Raw genomic sequence first — 8,852 nt, 5'->3', positions numbered from 1 at the left:
AATGGAAAAAAAGGAAATGTTTAGGGGCAAAAGGTTAAATCAAGATTTTGCTGCCACTCGCCCAGGAGCCTGTGTCCAGGCAGGGCTGGTTGGCCCCACAGAAGCTGCCAGGGCTATTGCTGGAGCTGGCTGGATGTCCCTGAGGATAAAATAAGAGGCAGCATGGGGAGGGCAGTGGGGCTGTGCCTGCAGCTGGGGTTGACTCAACCTGAAACCCTGCTGGGAGGGGAGCCTGCCTGGCATGGGCTGTGTCATGGTGTGGTGGCTTCCCTGGCACCTCCCACCAGCCCAGGGTGCTCCAAGCCCCATCCAGCCTTCAACACTGCCAGGGATGGGGCAGCCACAGCTTTTGGGGGCAACCTGGGCAACCAGGGGATCAGCACCCTCACCTCAAAGAATTTCTTCCCAATACCTCATCTAAATATCCCCTCTTTCAGCTTAAAAACCTTCTCCCTCATCCTATCACTCTATGCCCTTGTGAAAAGTCCCTCTCCAGCCTCCACCAGCAGAACTGGGGCTTTTTGAAGCACAAAAGATGATGCCTGCAGAGGAAGAGGATCCTCAGCCCCCCCCAGACCCCTCAGCAGCACCCAGCTCTGCACCCTCCAAACAGCTTTCTGAGCCAGCAGAGAGGAGAAACAGCCCAGCTGGATACTGCTCCCTGGCCCCTGACCAAAGCCTGGGGAGGGCCAGCACCGGCACCACGTTCCCCAGGGAAAGATGTTTCACCTCCTCTTCCCTTCCTAGCAAAATAAATAACTAAGTGGATGTTAAACAGCAGAGCAGAGTGAGGTTGGAGCCCCCAGAGGAGGCCAACACTCAAATTTCTGGAGCTGAGAGGCAGCTGAGTGTTTTGGGACCCTGGCCAGGGCTGGCTCAGGAGCCTCAGCACAGGAAGGACATGGGACTGCACCACACAGGGCTCTGCTTGATGCCCTGATTTTGGGAGAAAGGATATAGAAAAGATATGCCCCCACCCCGCTTTCCTGGGGATCCCAAATGTTTCTGCTGGAAAAGAACAGCTAGGAGCATCACTGACCCCAGGATCAGATAGTGGGGAGCCCACCCTGCCTCCCTCCAGTGATGGAGAAGCCCCCCTGGCACAACATCCCACCCCATGGCATGGGACAATCATCTTCATCCTGGGCTATACCACCCCCCAGCAGCCTCTGGAGCATCACCACCTCCACCAGGCTGGTCCCTTCCTGGCTGATTGTGGCAACTTCCCCCCAGACACATCACCCCCTCCCCAGGCCCTCCTGACCCCAGGGCCATGCAGGACCAGATGGCTCCTAATTAGCCCAGCACAGACTTCATCTGCTGCAAACACATCCCTGCCAGCCAGGAGGGTTTGAGCCCCCTTGGTTTCCCCAACTCCAGGCACCTTGCTCAACCAGCTTCTTTGTGCTTTCTAACTGGAAAAGTGGTTCCAGGGAAAGAGGGGCAGGCTGGAACCTTTCCCTTCCCAGATATTCTGGACCCTGCCAGCAGCCGTGGGCTTTTCCCAGAAAAACAGAAATCCCAAAAACTGGCAGGCCTGGGTTTCTGGAAGCTGAAAAAAGTGAAAACTGCTTTTAACCCAAAAGCAATAAAATCAATCTGATTTTTTGTAGCTGACAAAACCACAAAACCCATTCTCATCTCCAAGAGAAGAAACTGCATCTCACTGACTCTCTGAGCAGGGAACACTCCTGCATGGATCAGTGGAACATAGCCTGACCCACACCAGGCCAGCAACAACCAACTGGGTCTGGTTCTGTACCACTCAGGGGATGTCACCTTGCCTGGGGACACTGTGAGCATCCCAAAAAAGTGGCTCAGCCCCTTCCCTCAGGGTGGCAGCAGACCTGAGGTGATGCAAACCTACATGGAAGAGCCCCAAACTTTCCAGGTCACCCTCCAAGTGCTCAGCCAGGGGTTCAAGCACCACCTCAGCCTCCTGGGGGTTTGGTGAGTGGCCACTCCACACTTTTCTCCTCTCAGCCTCTTACAAAAATTATCCAGGACTGTGAGCTGTGGGTTAGGTCTCATCATGGGATCTCCCAAAGCAGGAGCTGAATTCCAGAGGAGCAGACACAAACAGATTTTTTTTTTCCTCTTTAAAATACTACTGCTAATAACATGGGGGTAATTTTCTGACTTTAAATTTCCTGACATTGGCCAAGGTCACATCAGCCTCAGGAGACCCATCCAGCTTGGGATCCCACCTTTCAGAGAAAGGTTTTGCTGAGTTACTGCTGCTGCAGCACATGGCTGAGCTGGAGGCACACAGGAGGGAAAACCACTGGAAATCCTTTACCTTATGGTTTAACACCATTTTCTTCACATTTTGCACCAGCACAGCCCTGTAAGAGAAGCTGCAGCCTTGCAGGATGTGACACAGACACAGCGTCCCTTGTGTAACCCACCAGCACCCACTGCCCTGCCCCACACCAGCTGAGCTGAGGGCCCTGTCCCCATCCATGCATTGCCCAGATGCACCAAGCCAACCTCCTCCAGTATATCAGTGCACAGACCAAAAGGCAGCCAAACCAGCTCCAAATCCTCTTCTGGGTACCTCTTGCATTTGCAAATGGGATTTCAGAGTATCTGCTGGTTGCAGCATGGTCACCCACCAAGCTCCCTGCCTTCCAGCCTGGCTGAACACCCCGCTGGGGACCCCGCAAGCCCTAGGGAACCCTTCTGGGATGGGGAGAGAGGTTTGGGGTGAGGATTTCCTTCCTGCACACCAGCAGATCCTGCAGAGTGTATTTTTCCAACACCAAACCAATTAAATCCACTCAGGAGCAGCACAGCCTGATGGCAGTAGTCAGGTCCTCCCCACCTCAATGGCTCAGGACCCTGTTAGCCCCTCGAAGTCCCTCCACACCAGCAGATCCCACTCTGCTGTGTCTCCTTGGGGACAGCCCTTCTGCAGGGCTTTGGGGTAGAGGATGCACGGGTACAGCCACAGATGCATGGGCACAATCCCAGCCCTTGTGCAAGTGGGATGAGCACCAGGTTGGGAGGAAGGGGAGAAGAAAACTGGGGCGGGAGCTCAGCACCCCCTCCCTGCTCCCAGCAGCTGCGCATCACCTACTGGGAGCAGGAAGGAAGGAGGGAAAATTGTCCCAGGGGGATCCCAGGGTGGTGCCAACCCAGCGGGCAGTGCTGCCTCTCCAGGACCAGGGACGGAGCCGCGGGGCAGAGGTAGGGCTGGCAGGGGGTGGCTGTGCACCCTCAGCTCTCCCCATCCCTCCCTTCCCCCTGTCAGGCAGCTGCGTGTGGAGCAGATCGAAGGTCGGAAGCATCTGGGAAGGCATCAAACATCTGAGGGAGAGGAAGCAAAGCAAGCCCTGGAGGGGCACCTCCCCGGGGTGTGGGAGCGGGGATGGAGGTTATGCCTATCAGAGGAGACAATTCCCACCCATTTATAATCTGGCCAAGGGAGGAGCAGCCATGAGAAGGATAAAGCATCAGGCTCACCCCTGGGGCTGCGGGTCCATCCATCCATCCTGTTACTCCTCCTGAACCCTGTCCCAGCCGCCGGAGTGGCCGCTGCCTGGTCAGGAGCATGGTGAGGGGGTGCAGGCTTCCCTGTTTTGGGGCCATGGACCCAGCTCTGGGGCACATCCCAGCTTGTGCCATTGCCTTCAGCTGCGTGTCCACAAGCACCTCGTGAGATGACAAAGCTCCTCGACATATTGGACCCTCCCAACAGCAGGGATGCTCCTACATCTATGAGACAGAACCAGTTCATCGTCCTACACAGCCCCCAGGGCAGGCTTCCAGCACCTTCCATCAGCTCCAGAACCCTCCAGAGAAGGCAGGAATCACTCCCTTTGCTCCAGGAGAAACTCTCTGGTTCAATTCTCTTCTTCATCCAAAATGGGAAGGAATCACGGAATTTTGGGGGCCTCAGGGGTAATGCAGTGACCCAGGGGTCTCAGGTGACCATTTTGACACAGCAAAATGCAAGATTTTCATCCTTGTTTAGAAGTGGAGCTCCAGAAAGAGAACCTCGTCCCAAAGGTAACTGAAAAAATGAAACCAAAACCCAGAGGGTTCCTGGAGCCACACTCCAAAAACATCATCCATCCACCCCAAACCCAGCCAAACCCAACACTCCAGGAGTGCTCACAGCAAAAAACGGCATGATTCCCCCCAAAACAGATCCCAGCAGACATCTTCAGGCAACTATTTTACCCAGTTTGCAGACACAAAAAGCCAAACTCTAAAAGCTGAGGGGCTGAGTTCCCAGGAGCTTGCCAGGTTTCCAGGAGTGGTTTTGGAGCTGGGCAAACAATGAGCTGAACAAACACCTTGAAAACAACCAGTGCCACTTGCTTACAACCTGTTGCTCTACAGCAGGAGTTTCTTCCTCTTCAACCTTCCTATTTATAGCAGAGCAAAGCCCAGCCTGGTACATAGCTCTCTGGAGGAGGCAGGATGTGAAGCTGGCTGATGCCAAAGGCATTCCATCATTTTTCTACGTACTTTCCACCCTCGGGAGAAATCCTGCCCCAGGAAGGTGGGTCAGGTTTGGAAAGGGAAAGCCCCTAAGCTGGGGTAGGCAGAAGTGGGAGCTCTGCCAGAGGGACCACCCAGAGCCTGCATGTGAGAGCTGAGTCTGCAGTGGGGGACAGCAGAGGGGACAAGGGGCTGTCCCAGGCAACTGTGGGGCAGGGGGTGGCCGTGGGTGGGGAAATGTCAGAGCCTCCTCTGCAGTGAGGTGGACAGCCACGTGCTCACTGTGCCAGAGATGCTGAACCTCACCAGCACCTTGCAACATGATGGAGCAGAGCAAGGGTGGGAAATCTTTTGCAAAGCCACCCACCACTGCATCCTCCTGGTGCTCGCCACTGCAGCCAAGACACCCCTGTGCCCCTTCCACCCCCAGGGCACACCCCATGGTCAGACTTTCCAAATTACTCAACCATCAGTGCTCAGCACCCTGCCCCAGGGTTGAGTTTTCTTGGTGCTCAGGACCCCTGGGGGATGCTGGCAGTCAGACTCTCCCTGGTTCAGCAGCTCTGGTGCTTGTCTCCTATGCAAATCTCAGCTTCCTCCATAGCCAGCACCCAGCACGGCGTGGCTGGCTGGGTGACAGTGTGGGTGTACATGAACACAGCTGCACATCAGCCTGCAAGGAGAGGCTGGAGCCCCATGTATGCTCAGGACAGTCAAGCAACATAAAGCATGGCACCTCCCTGGCTTTGGTGCATCTTGCTGCACCAGCACCCAGGGGAAGAGTCCTGCCTGCATGGCAGAGCTGGGATGGGCTGCTAGGTGGCAGCCAGCCTGTGATGGTCCCTGGCCCCCAGCCCAGGGGTCTGGATGAGCTCCAGGGACCAGATCTTGTTCCCCAACCCAGATGCTCCTGAAGCTGAACAGATGGGATGCACCCAGGATGTGCAGCAGCAGGGGTGCATCCCCCTGCCCACAGCACCCTGCTGAGGTGCAGGGGGGTCTGGCTGACCTCAGGCTGCATGGCACAGATAGTTTGGTTTGCAGTGGGAATCTTTAGCCTGCTCAGCCCTGCTCTGCCTGCAGGATTTCCATGTTGTGGGTGAGACCCTCAGCTCAAGGACACAGGCTGGACACACACAGCTCTTCCAGAACACCCAACACACAAGGAAACACCTCCATTGGGGCAGGGCCATGGATGCTGCTGCTGCTGCTACAACCCTGGTGGTCCTCCCCAAGGACCGTGGGACCCCAGCCCTGCATCCCAGGGTTCACTGACTGCCCCCACATCCTGTGTGTGCATCCAGGCAACGCTGGCAGGCACACAGAGCCCCTGTTCAACCGCAGCAGGCAAGAAGGGCTGGAGCCCGGCTGCTGGGCTGGAAAGGCAGCTCCTTCTGGATCCTCTCCCAACCTCCTTTCCCTTGGTATTTAGGAAGGTGCTCCAAGGAGAGGTGGGGCAGGTGCCTGGCAGGGTGGTTGGCCCGGGAGAGCAGGGTGCCCCGTTTGCCAGGCAGGTTTCCCTCACCCCACAGCTCCCCACTACCCCATTCCTCCTGCTTTAGGAGGAAAAGATTGATTTTTCTGCTCACGTTGGTGCTAATTCACTCCGGGCCCAGCTCCCGTGAACAATTACATTCCTGTTTGGCCTTATACACATGAATAGCTGTGGTTAAGTAAATATATCTCCTTTGCTTAGGGGGTAATAGCTCGCATATCTCTGGAGTTTACTGCTAAATACACACGTGAGGGTTTCTACAAGTTCAGGATCCAGAGCACTGCACCGCAGGAGCAGCGGGAGCAGCACAGCTCACTGCAGCATGTCCAGCATCCTCAAAAGTCCCCCCAGGCACCTTAACTAGAGCCCACCAAGAGATGACCCTCCCCGGTTAAACACAAGAGCTGGCTTGTCCCCATCCCTGTCCCGGAGGAGGGACTCTGACATGATGGAAAAAGAGCCGAACCCCAGCTCTGCCTCTACTTTGCTGATGGGCAACTTTGCAATTTGACGGGGACCGGTTCATTGTTCTGCTCATAAAAATAACGCAACTCCCTTCCCCCCCCCCTCCTTCCCGATGGTGCATTTTAGGAAAGCGGCCCCCGGACTGTGCCCTTGGGGTGCAGCTCCCAGAGCACCCCCCCCCCCCCCAAAAAAAAAAAAAAAAAGCGCCTGGGCTTGGGGGGATTTTTCAGCCCTGGAGAAAACCACAAGGCTGCTTTGGAGCTTTCGGGCAGGGGAAGGATCGGCAGCAGCCCCCCTAAGCACCCTCAGATGTTATTTATATATGTATTAAAAATATTTTTTTTTTAGAGGGGAAAAAACCCAGAAAGGAGCCGCTCATTGGAGAAGCTGGCCTGTTCCCACTTAGCCATCCGTGTGTCTGTGGTGTGTCCCCTCTTCCCTCCCCAGGGCTTCCCCTTTTCCCCCCGGGGCTCAGCCCTACCTGTCTCGAGAGGGCTGCAGCGTGGGCGGGCCGGGCTTGTGAGCCGGGCAGCGGCGGGGCCGCGCCGCGGCGGCGGCGGCAGGAGGAGGGAGGAGGAGGAGGAGGAGGAGGCGGGAGCACAGCAGCCGGACAATGGCGGGGAGCAGCGCGGGCTCGAGGCCATCTCCCGGCGGCCCCTCCGCATTGCACGGCACCGGGGTAATGGGGCGGGTAGGGTGGCGAGGCGGGCTAGCTTCCCGGTGCCACCCCTCAGCTTTCCCCTGTGTCCCCGAGATGCTGCCAGCTCCCTCCTCAAGGATGATGCTCCCCCCACCCCGGCCATCCCGCATCGTCCCCGCCCCGCCCGGACGTGGGCATGGGCGGTGGGTCCCTCGCTGCCCCTAGCAACGCCGACCCAGAGCCTCCCCAAAATGCTGCAGCCCCACTCTCGGGGTATCTCTGGGGACAGCAGCACCCACCTCCCGCCGCTTCTCACTGCTATGGAGTGCTGCTTGGTACCCCTTCGGAGGAAGTGCGAGAGGGTGCTGAGATACCCCACCACTTCGGGGGCTCATAGCGGCCGCCGGGATGGTGGGGGATATTCCCACCCAGAGGAGGGGGGATCAGGGGATGAAGGGGCTGCACAAGCCCACAGTGGGCAGCAGATGCGCTGGAGCCATGGCAGCGGAGATGTGGTTTCCTGCGGGGACAGGTCTTCGTGGACGAGGCTGACAGTCACCTCCGAAACCTCAGGACCGCCCCAAACCACAAGCCACCCTTGGGGGCTGCGGGTGACAGCAAGTGGTTGGGTTTAGCGATGACATGGTATTATCCCAACCCCTGCCTGCTGCCTGATGAACCCCAGGATTAGTGTGAGGGGAAGCCAAGACCTGGGGAGGTCTCGAAACACCCCCAGGTCCATCTCCGCGAGGTCCTGATGGAAAAATGACTCCAAAAGCAGCACGCGGGTCCTTCTCTAAAACCCCACCGGCTGCCCCCACCCACTGCTAGTGAATCCTCACCTTCTTTAGGGCCCGAGCTGTGAGCGGGGCTCGGGTGGGCTGGACAAACCTCCCTCATGGGAACTCACCCCAGCACCCCCGATTATTCCCGATCCTTGTCGTCACACTTTACCCGCGTCCTTTGAAACACGCCGGGTCTCCCAGGAGTGTCCCCCTCCTAAGAGTCCCCCCAGGGTTGCTCGACACAGGGGGGAAGAGGCAGATGCCCCCCAGGTGCTCAACTGTGGGGTCCTCCTGCGCTGGGACACCCCTGCACGCCCCCACGGTAGGAGCAAAGCTCAGGGGACTCCCGTGAGGGTTAATTTGTCCCCGGGCTGTGCTGAGGAGGGGCTGCGGGAGGGAGGTGGGGGAGGAGATCCAGGAAACGGTATAGAGAGGGGGATATATAGACAGCGCGATCCAGAATCACGAACCCGGATAGCTCAGTCGGGTAGAGCATCAGACTTTTAATCTGAGGGTCCAGGGTTCAAGTCCCTGTTCGGGCGCTACCATCGTTTTCTTTATTTTCCTAATTAATTATTTTTTTCTCCTGATTCTTATATTTTATTTTTGTTTTTCTGTTTGTTTTTTTTTCTGTTGGTTTTGTGTTTTTTTTTTCCGTCTAACCTTGTAGATCTACGGCAGGGAGCGGACTTCCTACCGGGGAAGGGTCCTTGAAGGGGTTCCGGACAGCTCTGTCAGGGCAAAAAAAAAAAAAAAAAAAACAGAAAACCAAACCAAAGGAAACGAGAAATAAACTATCGGCCGCCCGAACAGGGACCTGAACCTGGACCCTCAGATTAAGAGGCTGATGCTCTGCCCACTGAGCTATCCGGGCTCTCGGACGGTATGTATTGCGCTGCCCTTATCACCGTGCGCTGCCGAGAGGGGAGCAACGGGACACGGGGATAGGAGGGGGGAAGGACCGGGGAGGAGGAAGCACCGGAGGGTCTTATACAGGGCCAGAGAGGGTTGTACCGGC

The 8,852-nt window shown here is 56.9% G+C and overlaps 1 non-coding gene across 1 annotated transcript; it reads left to right on the top strand.

Annotated features, from left to right (window-relative positions):
* The first annotated feature begins 8,302 nt into the window (after positions 1 to 8,302).
* On the top strand, positions 8,303 to 8,376 carry TRNAK-UUU. The gene has a single exon. It is a non-coding gene; the product is annotated as a tRNA-Lys (tRNA).
* The last annotated feature ends 476 nt before the right edge of the window (positions 8,377 to 8,852 follow it).

Source organism: Calypte anna, chromosome 26 (assembly GCF_003957555.1).
Source record: "Calypte anna isolate BGI_N300 chromosome 26, bCalAnn1_v1.p, whole genome shotgun sequence".
In the NCBI taxonomy this organism is placed as follows: Eukaryota; Metazoa; Chordata; class Aves; order Apodiformes; family Trochilidae; genus Calypte; species Calypte anna.
This window is presented reverse-complemented; position numbering and strand designations above follow the sequence as displayed.